The 18,446-nt window shown below is 36.1% G+C and overlaps 1 long non-coding RNA gene across 2 annotated transcripts in view; it reads left to right on the forward strand.

Annotated features, from left to right (window-relative positions):
• LOC115496226 (uncharacterized) overlaps positions 1 to 18,446 on the forward strand; it is a 170,375-nt gene that overhangs the window by 11,958 nt on the left and 139,971 nt on the right. The gene's annotated exons all lie outside the window — the stretch shown is intronic.

Raw genomic sequence — 18,446 nt, forward strand, 5'->3', positions numbered from 1 at the left:
GTGAGATCAGGCAAAATTTAGTTAATGTAGCAGGTGTGCTCTCTGGAGTATTTTTCTGATTTTATATGTTGTTGGTGGTATGGTACTCCTTCATATTACAGTTATCTAGATCGTTGCAAATTAAATGAGAGATTACATAAAAGCTCCTTGTTTGTGTTTGCTCTACTCTTTAAGTGTGGCATATGGTCTTGTAGAGACTAGGAGTTAATTTCATGCCAGATTAAATACTTGAAATGTCAACAGCACATGAAAACTAAGCAAAAAGAAGCATCACAAGAAAAAATGGAAAGCACAAAAGGTATCCATAAGTGTAAGCATATAGCACTAGGGTTTTTGTGCTAACAAATATGTCAAAATCCATTCAATTTTTTCACTCTCTTTTAAAAATGTAGTAGCCCCAGGGCATTAGCTCTTGAATCACTTGCAACTCTGAAGAAGTTCATATTTCTTACCTGTTCCAACTGCTTTGTGTATGAATCACTAAAGGAATAGGCTAATATGGGATCTGCTAAGGCCTGTGAATTCCTATAGGGAAAAATGGGTGAGGAGAAGTAGTGACAGAATTTAATGTCTTTCTAGGGAATGGGAAGCTTTTTCTCTCAGCTTAGTGTGGGTTGGAAACTTCACATCAGCCAAAGCACTTCTATGTGTCTTGTCTATTGAGAAGGTAGTTCAGAATGCCATGGGTTCATCAGGCAATGGATTGCTGGCACAGTTTGGTCAGAAGGGAGCTGGAACCTTAACCTGCTAGAGCAAAATGGCAATCAGGAAGGTTCTGAGGAGGGTTAGAACACTGAGGGAGGAATTGGGTAAAAAGCTTCAAGAGAAGGCTTTGCAATCTCGACAGCAGTAGAGGTACTGATGACAATTCCCTCATCAAGAGAAACAATCACATAATATACTGTGATCTGTGCTGTTTGAGGCAATACTGAACTAGTGTTTTTGCTTAGATAAATCATCTCTCTTGCATGATGTCTTTCTTTCCTGATTTCTGGTTAACAACTCCAACTATCTTTTCTCTAATGTTCATTGAAGACTGAAATTGTTAAGCTATGAAAATCATAATGGAATTCATTTTGATATTTGAAGTTTGGAGGAAGAAATCTGAAGCTCCATCAAACATTTCAGACTCAGAAGTACCACAGCCAAGATATATACCAAGAGGTGATAGAAACTGTGGCTTCATAGTTTAACAACAGCACAGCTTTATCATTATTGTTGCTTACATGTGGGTGTGAATATATATGAAAATGGGAGTTCAGGAACACTTGGGAAGTTATTTCCCCTAAACCTTAAAATTGCAAGCAATTATGTAGCATTTATTAACTTAGACGCTACCACGTCCACTCTAAGTGGACGTGGTAGTGTGTAAGTTAATCCATAGACTTTCAGTTCTGAAGACATGTGCTGAAGACACATGGTTCAGTTCACCAGTAGAACATATTGGATAAACTAGAAATTTATCCACATTCAGTCACTGAGCTGAGGCATCCAGCATTTGGCGTTGTATATGACAGTATCTTATCAGCCTTCTAATGCTCCACTGTCCTTAGTAGCTTTTCAAGACTAGGCAAAAAATTGTCATCTAAGTTGTAATTAGTCTTTCTGATGCTTAATGGATCAAACATTTTCACCATTTCTCCTAAGTTTGTGCAGTACACTAAAACTCAGTCTTACAGCTAAGAAAATGTGACAACAATGATTTAAAAACTGAAAGCATTGACATGTGTAAATCTAGAGAGAAATGTTTTATTACATGGAAAAAAATTCTGAAACCCAGTTAAAAATTAAAGCAGAAAAACACTAAAATGGGATGTAAAAATGTTTCCTGTCTGAAAACAGCAAAGTGGCTGTCAAAGTGGCTGTCAATCAGTATATTTGCTCAATAATTTCATTATTGATTGTTTAATTTCATTTGTATGTGTAAAATTTCATAGAAAATTCTTACAAATTGACTCAGAATCATGACTTCATTGTTTGGATGAACATGAAAGTGCTTACTTATTATTCTCATCAGTTTGACAGTAATTCTCCAGAGGTACAAGCAGACTAAGAATCCTGGTGAATGTCTAATTACTGTACACTCAAAATTATTGCAAAGGTTTGGAGAGAGTGGGAAAGAAAACAATTGATTATTCTGTGAAAGCAATAAGCTGAATATGAGATATGAGATTTTGTGTTTATTGGTGGTTCATCTTAACAGCTCCATAACCACAAAGGAAATAGCTTTTTTTTAAGGCACTGTAGAGAAAGTACCATCTGAACAGGGCTTATTGTTTCCTATCCTTCATGAAAAGATGCGACTTTTAATGAAATATGCATAAAAGTCATTTTAGATATGTGACCTACATAATCACACTCATCCTGAGAGGCCAGGGTAGAAATTTTTTCTATTCAGAATAATTAAACTCCTCCTTTGTATTATTCCTTATTAATTCAATATTCTTCTAAAAGAAATAAAGCTCCTACAACATTTTAGTAATCAGCTTTTCAGATTTATGAGCTATTTTTATGCCAGTATTGTTCTGTGAGACAAGGCTCCTTGATCAATTGCTAGGTAACTGTTTCAGTCTTTTCCCAACACCCTGGTAATCCAGCACATTAAAGTATTTTTAATTGAGTAACTTCATTATTCAAAAAATCCCCTTTGTCATGATTCTGTAAACATTAACAGTATCTTATACAAACAATTATCTAAGTGTAGTCATGTTGCTTCCTTCATCCCCATATCTCTCTTGTGCAGAATAATAAAAGTTCCCAAGCAAAGAAAGAACATACTGGAAAAATTAAAGAAGCTTATTGTCATTGAAATTATTCCCCAAAGTACAAGACCAGTTTGAACCTGAGGTCCAGCTTAAAGAAAAATTTGGAGAGGCACTTTCAATGTACTTTTATGTATAAAAAACCCAGTTGTTCTGCTTGTCTGCAAGGAAATGTTCTGTCTCAAGCCTTCATAAGTACACATACATTTGAATGTAAAAATTAAGACCAAGCAAAGTGATTGAGGTAGTGTATTTTCAGGTTGAAATAAAGAAGAGATTACAGGGATGGTTTGCTTTAAAGCATTATGTTTTATGTTACCCAAAATGATGGAATAATTGAAATTAATGTTTATGCATTCTTTACTGCATAGTTACAGGGTGCCAGCTGCCTCATTTTCAGCTGAAGAGTGTTTTTTTGCATTCAAGTGTTCTTCCTGAAACACTTTATTATTCCAGCAGCAGTCACAACAATGCCTCCTAAAAAACCCAAAAGGATATGAAGGGTGTGTCTGAAAGGATCAGGAGGGACTGAGGGGGAAGGTGGTGTAGCTGCCTTTTCTACAGCATCTTCTTTGTTCTCATAATGACTCAGAAATGCCTGACATTCATGATGGAAGAAGAAATCTTTGCTATTTATAGTGAAAACTTTATATTTTATGATTTCTTGTAAGAATCTGTCACATAATAGTATTCTTCTTTTTACCAAGAGTGCGAAAAAGATATTTGCATCATCTGACATATATATTCAGATTATGTTCCCTTAATCAAAACTTAGGCCTCCAATATATTGCAGCAGATTAAACAATGTAGCTATAGAAGATTCCTGAGCTGCCATTACAATTGATTTTTAGCCGTACATGCTGCTGAGGTCAGTCATTATTAATTCTGTTAATATTTCACCTAACAGCAGCTCACATAGTAGACCTCATAGCACTGCTTTCTGTTCATGACCCATGCTTAAGGCAATGAAGACAGAAGGAGTTTCTAGAAAGAAAAACCTGCACAGGACTTCAGTGAATTTCATGTAACATCATTTTAGGGAATCTGGATTCTTTAAATCATCTGCATGGATAATTTAGAGCCTCTATAGTGATTAATCAGAAGTTGATGAGTATTAAAGGCACTTAAAAGTATTGTGGAAATCAGCATAAGGAATAACAGTCTGTTCTGATGTGATTGTTTTTGTATAGTCCTTTGTGGGAGCCTTTTTAGATTGGATAGAAATATATGTGAATTTTGGAGGCTGGACTGCTAAACCATGTACCTTAAGTGTGTAAAATTAGGCAGTGCAATTGTCCTCCCATCCATTGACCAAATACACCATTACATGCTTAGATACCATATGAATTAATGTCTATTTCTGCTAGTAATGTTAAGTATACTTTTACTTTTCATTGATGACTTTTCTTGAGAAAATACATCTGGTTTAGAATCCAAGTAATTCCTGTTTAGAGGCTTGATCTCTGGTCAAATATTCAGTTGTTTTGAATTGATCTTTCTAAGGAAATTCAGTTCCTAATAAATGGTTGCTAAACTGAATGCAGTAATGTTTTTCATTAATGAAGTAAAGTGAAGTAAAGTAGGTTTTTACCATTTTGTATTCATTTTTTAAATTTAAAACTTACTCATAATTTCTGTCCTTCAGCATTGAAGCTTTTATCCTGAAGAGCCATGCTGCATGGTCTCTAGCTAAGCTTTCTTCTAATGTCTGCATGTGCATATTACAGTGTTGCAAGTGGTTTTTTTGTTTGTTGATTAGAATGACTACAGTTATACCTAAGAGGTCACCTGAAGGCTGCTGAGGAGCAAATAGCAGCATGCACTTTGATTTCAGTAGATATGAGCAAGTGCTGCAACCCACGTACTCTACAAATACTACATTGCAAAATCTGAGTGCAGTAGAGGTCTTTAGTTTAGTTGCCATGGGGTAATTCAAGTTCAAACCCACCAGTCATGACAACTGCTGATCTGACCCAGATTAATACTGTGCCACTGGTACTACTGCTACTACTAATGCTATTATAAACTGTTCCTCCTGCTATTGACTGCTGATCATGCAGTCATTTCTAAAGTTGCACCTGCTAACAGAATTCACCGTGCTTCCATTCACATCTGTCATTGGCATTCTTTGCCATTTCTGATGCAATGTGTGGTAGAGCCTTTAAGACTTCTTTAATGCTTTGCTAATTTAATCTTTAATGGAAAAAGTGAATGTGATATTAATATATGTATGCCTGTTGAGCTTTTTTTCCTTCTCAATTCTGCCTTTGTGCGGGCTTGTACCACTTTCTTCATAAACTATGCTTGCATAGAGTTACTTGTAGAGGTTGATGATGGTAGAAAATTTCTCCTGTTGAAATTGCCTTAATATCTTGATGTGATAAATTTGTGATGAATTGGGTTTTATTTTTTTCAGTTTGTTTTTTTTAAGGTGACTTTTGGTATGAAATACCTAGTCCTTTGCATATTTTTTATCTACAGGCAGTTCATTGATGTAAAACAAGTTCTGCCTTTCTAACTGGGTATCTAACCCCACTCATTCATAACAGTTAAAGACATAAAAACAGCAAGGGATTTGATTAATTGCCTATTATGACCCATTCAGAAAAGTATAATGAATGAGAATAAGGAATAAAAATCTCTACAGTTTAATAGATTAGAAAGAATCCCAGTCCCTCCAGAAATATGGTGTCATGCATGTATGGTAGTGTGCCTGATTTTTCTCTTCCAGGAAAGTTGTGTGTTATTCAGTGGTCTGAGTCATCATTTCTGTTGTCAGTGTATCCTTGAATGCAGGCTATTCCTATTTATACTACAGTGTGTGAATCCCTGTGTTTCTCAGTTCATGCCTCTGCTGTATCTCTCTGCCTTATGCTTTTTGTCCAGCTATTTCCCAGTTTCTCTGGCAGTTTCCAGTCACAGTGCCTGACTGTGCTGTCCATGCTTCAGTGTCTCCATTCTCATTTGGCCTCTGATATACCAGACTTCTGGTATAGAATACATAGTTGTGTCTGAACTGGAAAAATTATTGGATAAATACTAAGAAAAGAACTAAAAATATTATTTTTATTAAATCCGTCCTGTTTCAGTAGTTTTGATATTTTAGTTCTATGTTTCTTTTGCTTTCATTGTGAACTTAATTCTTTGTTGGTAATTAGTTTGTATATGCAACATCTGTATTTACATTTACCATTATACATATTTATCTACATTATATCTTAGTTTGTATATACATCTGTAATTTAAATAATGACTAGAGATCATCACAACTGGGAAGACTTTCTGGGGAGAAAATTGTTTCTAACTCCTGCTTTTCTCATCATAAAGTACAGTTACTGAAATAATTTTTGGATTTTGAAAAGCAGAAATTAAATTATTGGTGTAACATGGATAAAACAACAGAAGATGGATGGGATAAAATCATGCATCACTGTTTTTAGTGTATTCAGTCATTTCTTTGTACTTGAGAGGAAGCCAGGACTAGAACTAAGGTTTTTCAGAGGAAGTGTCAGTTCCAGTGCTCACTATTATATACACAGGCACAGTTTGAGGACCAGTTTGAAAAACTCAAAGGATACCTAACACTACAGTAAATAAATGTTTATCAGATAGATCTCCAGTACTGTAGTAAAGATAAAAGGTTGTAACTGTAGTGTAATACTTGAAGAAAATGTGGATACTAAATGAGCCTTGTAGATATCTCAAAATTTAATTAAAAAGCTGGGAGAGGTATTCTTGCTTCACTGTGTGTAGGATGATGAGGGGAAATGGCTGATCTGATGTGGAGAGGAAACCCAAATACCTTTGACTCTGAAGTTGGCAAACAGCATGCAAATGAAGGTCCTGAGGGATATTCATGAAAGCAGCAATGTAGCACCCTGGTTTTGCCTCCCTGGAGAGCTAGTGCCAATACTCTGTGGCTCCTTGTTATAATGTATGCATTTTCTAGAAAATTAGAGTGTTGTGGTACTAATACTAATCCAAGCCTTTCAAGTTTTTTATTTTACTGAAGGAGGGTTGGAATTCATAGAAAGTAGATATTATGAAGAAGATGAAAGGCTAAGTATGAATTTGATCTTGTATTTAAATATCCAGGAATGATTGCTATTAGTTAGTTCTTAGGCTTTTGAATCTTCTGCTTGATGAAGCAATTTTATTCCTTCCCTTGTGTGCCTTTTTGAAGAACATGGGGAAGGGTTTTATATACATCAAGCCTATACTTTGTTTTACAATAATGATTTATTGTTAATTGGACTAGAACCAACCCTGAATACAGATAGTTCCACATACTCTCCTGTTATCATTTATAAAATGAGGAGAAATTAGATTATGGGGAAGCACACTTGTGGATTGGCCTTTTCAGGGACAGAAGCCATGGAATATGTTATGTATTCATACTTCTCTTTCACAGACACTTCGCTTGGTGCACATAAATCTTCCTGCTCCTTGTAGTAGAGGAGCAAGACTTGCCTAGTTCTATGTGGTTTTGCAGGTACTGGAAATGTGTTGGTCCATTTGACACTGAGCATTATCATTTATACAGCTGATTTTTATTATCCAGCAGTTCAAGAACTATTTTTTTTTTTATTATTTCTGAGGATTTTAAAGGAAGTTTTTCAAGTAATGGGTCTGATTTTCCCTGTCTTTGAGCATTGTTTTTGATACCTCTTTCACCCTGGAAGTGTACCACACCATTTGGAAGCTGATCACAAGTCTCCAAGTGATATGTCTGCCTGTATTTAAATTCAACAGCTATCAGCTTAAATTATTGTGCTTAAAAGCTTATTTATTAGAACATGAAGCCATTATTTTCCTTTTTTCTCCCTTGTCTCCTGTATTCTTTCTGCTTTCATTAACAAAGACTGAAAGACTTGGGTACTCCAAGGCAGATTTGCATTTCCTCTATTTCAAGTCTAAATACATTCAATTTGCTTATGAAATTAATTTTAGACAAAAGAAAATGTTCCCTTCCAATTATGTTTTATACATTTGTAGTAGTGTAATGGTGGTTTTCTTAATCCATCACAGTAGCTTTTTGAAGCTTTAGTATTGTATTTATCCTCATGTATTTATGGATGAAATAATGTTAATTTCAAGCTGCCTCTTCCATTTGCAAAACATAATTTCTCGCTGTAAGCATTTGTTCCTTTTTCTCTGTGCACAAGCTTTAAAGAACTTATGCAGTACAATTTATAGATGAAGTTCACTCTCGCATTGGAACTGTGGATCTCCTAAATGCAAGTTAAATGCAGCAGGACAAAAGTAGTTTCAACACCAAAGGGGATAAAGCTACGCTAAAAGATCAGGGAAGCTGGTAGAAGACAATTGTTGAGTATTTGGGGGTTTTAGGTTAGGATTCTGTGTCTGCTTTCCCTGGACACTATTAGTTAGCTTGTTTCTTGAGTTTTGTTTGGTGAGTCTAGAACCATATGAGTGTTTGATGACAACATCAGTGAGGAAGGAGGAAAAGTCTCCAGAACAGAGTTTTCTGGAATGGAGGCTGAGGAAACCACTAGGCTCAGAGTATGACAATGGCCAGATTATGCCCTTTAGACTCCCCCTTAAATGCCTCTGTAATTCTGAGTACATTGACTTCTGGCTTCCTGAAGTTTTTCACTTGACAGTCTGGCAGTAATGCAATTGTCATGTTAGGTATGAAGTAATTTAGCCTAAACCAGCTAAAGATGCTTAAGAATCAAAAACTTTAGGCCTTAGAAGGAGGTAATTTACAAACTGATCCTGGATCCATGTCTGTCTGTCTATCTATCATCATCTCTTTGAAATAATTTCTACTGCTTGCATCTTCTAACATTAGCTATAATGGAGGATTGAAGGTGGCTACCTGGTAAGAATTTTAATTAAAAACCACTCATTTAACTTCACATTTTACATAACAAGATGTGGCAGCAGCTCTCTGGCCACAGAGAGCAGGCACCGACTTTCCCTGGCATTTCCTGGGGAAGGTTGTGAGAAGATCAGAGAAAGAATGAGAAACAATTCCTATCTCCACTTGCTGCACCTGCTGTTGTGCACATGTGGAATGTGTCATGGAGATTTGTTTACCAAAGGGTGATTTCTTAACTGGACACTGGATGTGGTGTTTGGATGGATTGACCAATTAGATCAAAGCTATATCAGTCTGGCTGTAAGGGTTACTGAGTTTCTTAATAAGTATAGTATAATATAAGATGATATAATAAAACAATTGATCAGCCTTCTGCAATCATGGAGGCAGTGGTAATTATTACCTGGCTGGGTGTCTGTGGCGACAACAAAAGATCACAGCAGCTGAGAAGAGAAAACTGCTATTATCATAAATACATATGTCATGATGAATATTTAATGGATCTCTTCAATCTAAATAGTAGTACATTTTGTTGTGTATTTCATTTCTTTTTTCTTTCTCTGATTTTTACCTAGATGGCTCTATTTTAAACAGGCACTATGAAGAAATTAGTAATGCCTGAATGTTATCTAGGCTCAGCCTAAAAACAGTGCCAAAAGGTAATCAAATGTGAATATAGGTCAACATCATCCCATGAGTCAGCATTGACACAGAGCACTTTTATGCATTCAAGGTCAGCATCAATTTATTTCTGTTAAAATTGTTTATAATACTTAGTGAGGTATGGGCTTTGCTCCTTGTATTTGAAGCAAGATTTTTCTTCTGATAATACATGCAGACAGAGCATTATGAGCTAGAGTAGTTTTTCAGTTATATAGGTGTTTAATCATTTAAAACCTGAATAAAACCACTTTATAATATAGCTGCTTTTTAGGTATATAATTTTAAATCATGTTCATAATTGTTATTTTCTCAGAGAGAATTAGAGAAATACAAAACAATAAAATGTCTCACAAAATAGCAAAGCAGTCTACTAGTGCATGCATTTATTGGTGTGTTCCTCATAAAATCTGTCACTCTGTAAGTGATGATTCCCCATATTGAGCTCACAAAACAATTTTAACACATCCCTGTATTAAGGACTTACCTAATTCTGCATTTTAAAGCACACCTTTAATTATAAACAAATTTTAGTTTATAATTAGTAAAACAGAAAAGCCAGTTCTGTTAAATAAATCAAAAGACTTGCATTCTTACCTCTGAACTGTTAATTAAACCCCAAATACTGGAAACACCTGGAATATCAAACATAAAGGATTGTGAGGAATTACTTCTAGAGTCAATTTCCTGTGATTTCTTTGTGAAGAAAAAACCCATGCCATTTGGTATTTTTAGGTTCTTGTGGTTGAACATTCTGACTGAACATGAACATGCTGTTAAAAAACAGATGTCAAAGTAAACAAATTCCAGAATGCTAAGAGAGATGTTTAAAAGTGGCAAAAATATCATAATCTTTTTCTATTTCCTATCAAAATACAGAATGTGGAGCACAGGCACATAAAACCACTTGAAAAGACATCTTGTCACACTTCTGGATGTATTTGGGAAAATAACACGTTTCACTGGAATGCCATGGAAGATTAAGAAATTAATTATGTATAAGCTGACCTCTTATATCCTTGGGCTCTCACTGCTATCTCATTCTCTCTCAATGCCACTCTGATACAAATTTAATTGGAAACACAGTTCCTGATGCCAGTTTGAGTTTGGGTTTTGTTGTCTTGCGTGGGGAAGATTACCTGTAAAACAGGAAACATGCATTCTCTTTAATAGTTTTTCCTCTACTTCAAATAAGAAACCTAATTATAAGGAATATGGAATGCAGAAACTGCTGAACTCCATATTGGCATTAGGATTAAACAGAATTTCTTTGCAGATTCCTCAAAAATAAAACAACAGTGTTCTGTAGACAGCATTGATTAATTGCATTACATGCAAGAGACCATTTAGAGAACAGCAGATGCAACAAATACATATAATCTTCTTAACTAATCCACTGCACCTCCAGTATAAAGCTTTTATGTATCCTTTTTCTTAGTGTTTTAGGGACTTTTTAAAAAATTACTTAAGTTATGTAGCAAGAGAAAAGCATCAGTTAGCAAAGCTCTGCATTTTCATCCCTGAAATTCTCTGTTGCTTTTGCTTTTCATTGATTTATTTTATTAGTTTATTCTCTCTGCTTCTAATGACTTACTATTCATAACATTGTCATTAAAATATCATTTGCACAGAAGCATAAACAGTGTCAAGAACAGGCTGCACAAGAAACAGCATAAAAATAGCAGAAACTTTTTGAAGCCATATATTCTTGAACTCTTTATTGCTTATGTGTTCTTCCTTCATGCTACAGGAGGTGTCCCGAGGCCATACTTGTCAGAACACTGTGGGGAGCCACAAGCACCACATTGATTAGCTGCAGACAGGAGCACGAAGTGAGCCTATTCCTTCTCTTTCCTAGCACTGTACCACATCGAGTGAGTGCTGTAGGAAGGATCATGTCTGTTGTATAACAAAGGAATGTACCCATGAATTGAACAGAGATGATTGGAAGTGGCAAGGGGCAATAACTGCTATTTTTTCCAGAGATTTGCAGCGTGTACTGGTGGTGTACCACAGGCCAAGTCTGGGGTCTGACTTCATTCTCCAAGGAGAGCCTTCTATGTTGTCAGTTGCACATACATTCTCCTTATCTCTTGTGTTAAATTTTCTGTAGGTTTAGAAAGAAACTTAGCTGGCAGTTAGTAAGGCATCAGATATCCTATATCCTGCAGGCTTAACCTGACCTTTAGGGATTAAATTAACACACTTTTACCAGTAATAGTATTTTTTCTTTCTTTAAATTCCTTGTACCTGCCTGGTCCCACAATATTATTGATGCTTTTCTGAAACTATTACGTAAACTGTTATGTAAAATTTCCACTCTATTCTATGCCATAAGGCAATAGCTGTGGGGAATAACAGCACAGATGCTTGAACATTGTGAATCCAGTGCTTTAGACTCTGCATTTTGGAGGGAGTTGTGAAGGAAGATAGAGGTGCCCTGGAGCATGCTACAGAAATGCTGGAGGAAGGAGAAAGGGTTGTGTGATGGGAAAGAGGGGTGCTGTACACCACAGCCCTTCTGGGAATGGACCCTGGGGCTTGCATGGTGGCTGCTGCTACGGTGTAGAGTCCTAAAGCTGAAGAGACACTGCTGCACTCTGTTATGGAGCCTGTTGATGATTATAGTGCCAGCAGAAGATCAGAACTCAGTAAAAAAATCTCTTACTGACAGGTTGAGACTGCTGGTAAAAAAGTTAGTATTGTCCTTCTAAATTCTAGAAATGCAGACTTGTAAACTTTGGTGAGGTGCAAATTAGTTTGCAAACCTTCAACTTCTGAAGTATTCACAGTTTATTTTGCAGCAATGTTTTTCTTATCTGCTCAGCTCCAAGTGAGTGTTAAGTATGGGCAAGTTAGGGAATAAGAGATTGAAAGATTTCAGCAATGAGAGTATTTAGAATCTGATAAATCAGGCCACTTTGAAGCTTCAAAGAGAGCTGTACTAGAGTGACATTTAGTAACAAGGTATATTGCCAGTGCCTCATTTGTAAAATTTATTAATAACTGTCACCACTTCAGAGCAGTCAAATCTTATTAACAAGCTTATTCTAAATTAATGGTGGTGCCACAGAGCTGTACAGTTAGTGCTGATGGATGTGGTCATGGTCGCTGAGATTGACATATCGGGCTGTAGAGCTCTTTGCTGAGGGGAGATGGAAGCATAGTGGGTAAAGCCAGCCTTCCCTATTTTTCCTCTCCCACTGTAGGTGTTTCTATATTCCTTGCTTATTTTATTATTATGTCTTACACTTCTCTGCATTACAAAGTGGTTATCCATGATGACAGTGTATGTTTGTGTTAATTTAGAATACCTGTGCCTAAATTCAAGAGAAGTAAATATTAATTATAACCTGCACAATATATTTCAACTTTATGTCTTAAGCAGGCATCTGCTCTTGCTACAGCAGTGTAACATCTTTTTCTTCGTTTATTTTTGTAGCACATGTAGTCTGTGATTTTCCTACAATCTAAACTTTTCTAATGTAAAATTTTTTTAGTACTTGCTTTGGAAAAGATGGTACTCACTGAGTTTATGTTACTGTCTGGGATTGCCGCAGGATCCTTTCTTGTACAGGGGGGGAACACATCATGGATGGCCTGTGTGGCCCTGCGTTCAAGCAGAAAAAGAGCGTCACTCCTGAAGGAAAAAATATTTTCCTCCTATCTAGCTTCAAGAAGAGGCTGTTCAGATGAGCTGACTGGGCAGGGCAAAAGATAAAATTCAGGCCTTGAGAATCATGGGTGCTGCTAGCTTCTCACTTTAGTTTGAATTCTGGACTTGCTTGTTCGCTATGTCAAAATAATGGAATGGCCTTTTTGCCTTTTTCCACATTTCTTGGCTTTCATGATCTTGTTGAAGGGTGAAGTGTTTCTTTTTTACACTCTATGGGCCTGTACTACTTAGTGCCTTATACTACTGAAGTTTTGGACTGTGAGGGCTCTAACTTGGTGGTATGTGGCTTTCTGAGCATCTGAGACACTGATTTCACCATGAGCTGGTCTCTTGGCATCTGTATCCTAATGATTTACAGAACAAAGAGCTTCTTTGCATCCTAGATGAATAATAATAGAAACTGCTGTAGTATGGCAAGCAAAAGCCCTGTCTGGATCAATACAAAAAGGGCTTCCCATGAAAAAATGTCATGGATACCAAGATAAAATTTAGAACCATTATTTAATCTCTGTATATTTGTAATACAGATGTCTCAAAAGATCACCTCTGAGTAATTTAATACCCTGAAAAAATATTCTGTTGTTTCCTTATGGCTTGTTTCATTTCATCTTTCTTGCAGTGCACTTATTTAATATATAAAAGTTACTAGCCTTATGCTCATCACTTGTTTTTTCTTATGTTGTATGTTGGCAAGATTGTAACTGTTGTGACTCTTCTTGGTTTTTTTCCAATTTCAGCATCTCCTTTTTCTCCTTCAACATTTCCATTTACAAACATGTAAAAATATTTACATAGAAATATATGGTAAAGACACTGAAAAGGCCAACAAGTAGCAATTTTTTATTTCAGCTTAGATTTTTTCGTATGTATCCAACTGACAGCTTCTTTAAAACATGGAGTGTCCTGAACTCTGTCACAATTTAAAATGAGATCATTTCATATTCTTTTTGCTTGACAATTGCTGAATGAGATCTGGAACAAGCACAGCTTTGATTTCACCTTCAGACACAAATTTTGTGTCTAAGCACAGCGGATACATTTTTAGCTCTTCACCTCAGCACTTCCTATGACTTATCCCTGTAGCATTATCTTTTCTTCCCAATTTTTAGTTTCCTTACCTGCCCCCATAATTATCGGTCGTTTTCTCAGCTGGTCTATCTCACGTTGTGCTTTTTAACACTGTGCATTGAATGGCGGCTTTCTCTAATATCTTGGTACTTTTCCTAGTCATTGTGGTTTTGATTTTTAAAATTATACTTATTTTGGCCAAAACAACCACAAATCTGAAACCAACCAAAAACTTTATAAATAGACAAATCTAGACAAAATTATAAAGGTGCAACAAATTCCCTATTGCTTTACCTAGATGACAAATTCTTCAGTGCTACAAATACCATGAAATTACAAAGGAAAATTTTATTTCGTGTGCTTTCAGTTTCATTTTTTGGGAGTAAAGTTCTCCCACCAGAACACTTGGTAGCCACTTGCTAGTTAAAACCAGCTAGTTTTCAGTCACCCCTGGTGACAATCATATGGAGGGAGTGCATGTAGATTATGGATTCTTAGAACCATAGAATGGTGTGGGTTGGAAGGGACCTTAAAGATCTGTGGGCAGAAACACCTCCCACTAGACCAGGCTGCTCCAAGGCCCATCCAGCATGGCTTTGGACACTTCCAGGAATGGGACATCCACAGCATGTCTAGGCAACCTGTGCCCGTGCCTTACCATCCTGACAGGGAAGAATTTCCTTCTAATGTCTAATTTAAACCTACTGCCTCTCAGTTTAAAGCCTTTGTCCTAGAACTGCATGTCCTTGTAGATGTTTAGAATTTTCTGCTTGTCCAAGTTAGCATGACCTCAGATAATGCTGCTGTGAGACAGTAAGGGAACACATCCCTGTGAGCTCATTGCTCACCTGACAGTGAGCTTTATTGCAGGCAAATCTGGCTGAATAATGCTGTTTCTTTCCCCAGGCTAATATGTCAAGGTGTAGAACTGGCTTATTTTGTTGCGAACACGACAGGCATTGTCATTGTTCTCTGTGAATTTCCATATTTTCATCTGCGTATATATTTCTCCAAGTTTATGCAGTCTTCAAGAAAAAAAGAAGTTTAGCAAAAGGTGAAATATGATAAAACATGAGTGATAAATACTTTTTCTTATTTCTGAGGGCTCACTCCTGTTACTAGTGTGGTCTGCTCATTTAAGAAGCTTTTACAATACAACTTTGTGCCTTTTAGGGAAATGGTGGTTAGTGAGGAAGATGAGTTGCTAAATGCCCTAAAACAGCAGGTAATTTAGGGTGATAACCAACAGAGTTACAAGGGCAAATTTGTTGGCTTATGCTACAATATTTCTGACAAATGTATTTCTCACTTCTATTATATCTAACCATGTTTATAGATGGTTGTGTTGTTTCTCATTTATTTTACTGTATTGCAACACTGCCACTGCAGTTGATATATTTTAAAATAATTTTTGTAATTGAGCTTCTGTAGCTGCAAATATTGAAATTATGTAGAATTGAGGAGGCCAATCATAGTAAACAGTGCTGCATTTAGTTGCTTTTTATGAAGAATCTTATTTAAGTGAAATGCTTATTTAGACTTCTGGTTGGACTAAAGTTTGAATCATAGAAAAACAAAGCTGATTTTGGTATTCTAACTAGAAATTTGCCTAACAATTGGAAATCCTAGGCAATTGGTTCATTTGGTAGGATTCCCTCACTCTGAAACAAGCAAGATCAGGTCATCCTCTCACCTCTTAGAATTTTCTGTATAAGTCCAAGTTGAGATGTGGTGGCAAGTAAAGAAAATTGTATTCCTTGTTAGTTGTGGCAGGAAGTGAGTCTTGGAAGAAATTGGGAGAGGCAGATTAGAATGCTCTTGAACTTGGGAAGATAATAGGAAATCCTCTGGTAATTTAGAGAAGAATATGCATAAATCTAAACTTATAGGAGAGTAAGAGAGCTTGAGGTTGGAAGGAGCCTGTCAGGGAGAAGGTCTATACCAACATGTATTCCACCAATGTAACTGAGCTGACACAGCACACTGCAGGTCAGGTATATTTTGAGGAGTACCATATTTTACCAAAACTCTAGTTAAGCTCCAAATGCCTACTTTTGTGCATTTCTGTTTCATTGCAGATAGTTTAGATATTTACAGGTGAATATAACCACAGTGTCATATTCTGCCTCATCTTTTTTCTGTACTTCTGTTCAATCAATCCAATTGTCTTGTTTATCCTGTCTTTCTATCAGGTGAACAGATCTTGTCCTGCAATGATTTCCTTTCCTTCACCTCTTAAGTTGCTTAGAGAGTTGAGAGTTCCTCAAAAAGAGATCTTGTCGGAACCTTGAAATTCTTGTCTGTTTACAGTAAATGAAAAATTCTGTAATAATTGCATTAAAAAATATGCGTAATATATATGCACATATTGTTAACCTCTATTGTATCCCCAGCAAGACTATTCACAAGGAAGGTGAAAATAGAAGCATTTTAAGAGCTTTTAGTAATCGCCATATGTTTCCCATAGATGTTAGAAAGGCTATTTCAAATTTAAGGTTTTCAAAATTCAAAAGTCTGTGGCACATGTTCACTGTCAGGCAGTAGAAATAGATTGTTCCCTAGAGAACAGCCAGTGACAACCTCCGAATCATTTGTTCTTGTTCAAATGGTGTGTTATGAAGAAGGGATGTGGGAGATGATATGAATCATAGTCCATCTCCTCACCATAAAAATAATTGCAATTACACTGGGAAAATATTGAGTCAGCTCCATGTTGTGAGAGGTGCTCTGGTTTTGTGCTCTGCAGCCAGAGCCATTGACTGCAGCAAATCACTGACCAGTTTAAAGATCTACAAATCAATGTCAGAGCCTATAATTCATCACAGTGTTCTAAAAGGGAGCTGACAGTTTGTTCTGAAAGGAGTTTTCTCCTCCAAGGTGGCATGGGTGTAATACTAATGCAGGGAATTACTGGGTCAGACTGACAGTCATGCCTGCAAAGGTCACCCAGGTTTCTAATGGCTATAGATGCCTTATTCATAAGAAAGTCTGACTCTTATTTTCATGCATTTAGGAAATGTAGGTCAAGACCCTAATCCCCGGTACAGGGCCATGGATTCAGCTGGATTTATACTGAGAATGTGTTTGCTTCCCACAAGCTTTCTGGCTGTGTAACTATTTTAACTGAACAAATCATGTTTTATACATGCTTAATAATCATTGTAGGAGGGTGTCAAAGTGTCTTCCAACTTATTTATTAATTTTCTGGAAAATTCACCAATATTTTATCTTCCTCAGAAGGCAATTTCATGTTTTCCCAATATGTGGTGCTAAACAAGAGGATATTTCAACCAGAATACTGCAGTGAAAATATTCCTAACACAAATGTGATAAATTTAAAAGAAAGAGATGGATTTATGGCAGCAAGTCTAATGATGCTGCTTGTAGCTCAGGTAGCTACTATGGTTTTAACAAAGGTATCATAAAGAAGGAGCTTAAAGTGTAAGGGTGAGAGCTTATTATACTATTCTGGATTATCATTTAGATAAGTTTTAATGTTGCTAAATGATCTTTAGACACAAAAAACCACAATTACAGTGTTTTTAAATAACCTTTAGTTCTTTTCTGTTAAGGTGTCAGTTACAAATAAAATTGTGCTTAGTTTTTATATTTTAGTTCTCATTAGTATGTGAGAAAGAAGGTAAGTATTATAATTTTCTCACTTTCTGTGTGAGAAAAACTATGGTTTTCTTTATGTGACTCCTGAGCAGAATGGAGACAGAACCACAATTCTGTTAAGTTGCCTGTAGTACACAATCCAACAAACCACTTTTAAATTAAGTTCTTTAGGTTATTAGCATGATTCAATTCAATTATGAAATTCTTTTTAATATTCAGGAAGAAACCTGCAGGCTATCCTTCAGAAGCAGTTATGCAACAGCTGCTAGAACACATAAACACCTTTTATATTGCTTGATGTAAAGGTTCAGCACTCTTCATGATCTCCTCTCATATTCTATGCTGTAGGAAATGAAGTCAGCTGCTTTGTGATTTGCAGATGATTCATTTAACTACTTCAGCGCTATCTTAAGTGTTTCTCTCTTGCTTCATAGTGTCTTCATTTGGATTGGTGGCTGTGGTATAAACTCCAGTGGAAAATCCAGCCATATAAATACAACCATGGTCTGAGTGTAATTGGGTCTGCTTTAAACCAGGCAAAAATTAGACCAGAAAAACTCTCTTCGTAATTTTGATTCATTAACTTTTAGGTTAAATTTACTGGATTCAGTTTCTGATCTCAGTTGCGCTTGTTTTAGGCTATTCTAGACTTTACTATGTAGCTCACATTTCTCATCAGTGTGAGGAAGGAAACTTGTTTGTAGAATGGTGTGGTTTGTATTTATCTTCATACTTATCACTTGCATTTCTTCCTTCAATGAATACAAAGTGCATATTTCCATTTAATGTGTTGGATTGAAGTCTGATTTTTGTAATA

Source organism: Taeniopygia guttata, chromosome 8 (assembly GCF_048771995.1).
Source record: "Taeniopygia guttata chromosome 8, bTaeGut7.mat, whole genome shotgun sequence".
NCBI lineage: Eukaryota > Metazoa > Chordata > Aves > Passeriformes > Estrildidae > Taeniopygia > Taeniopygia guttata.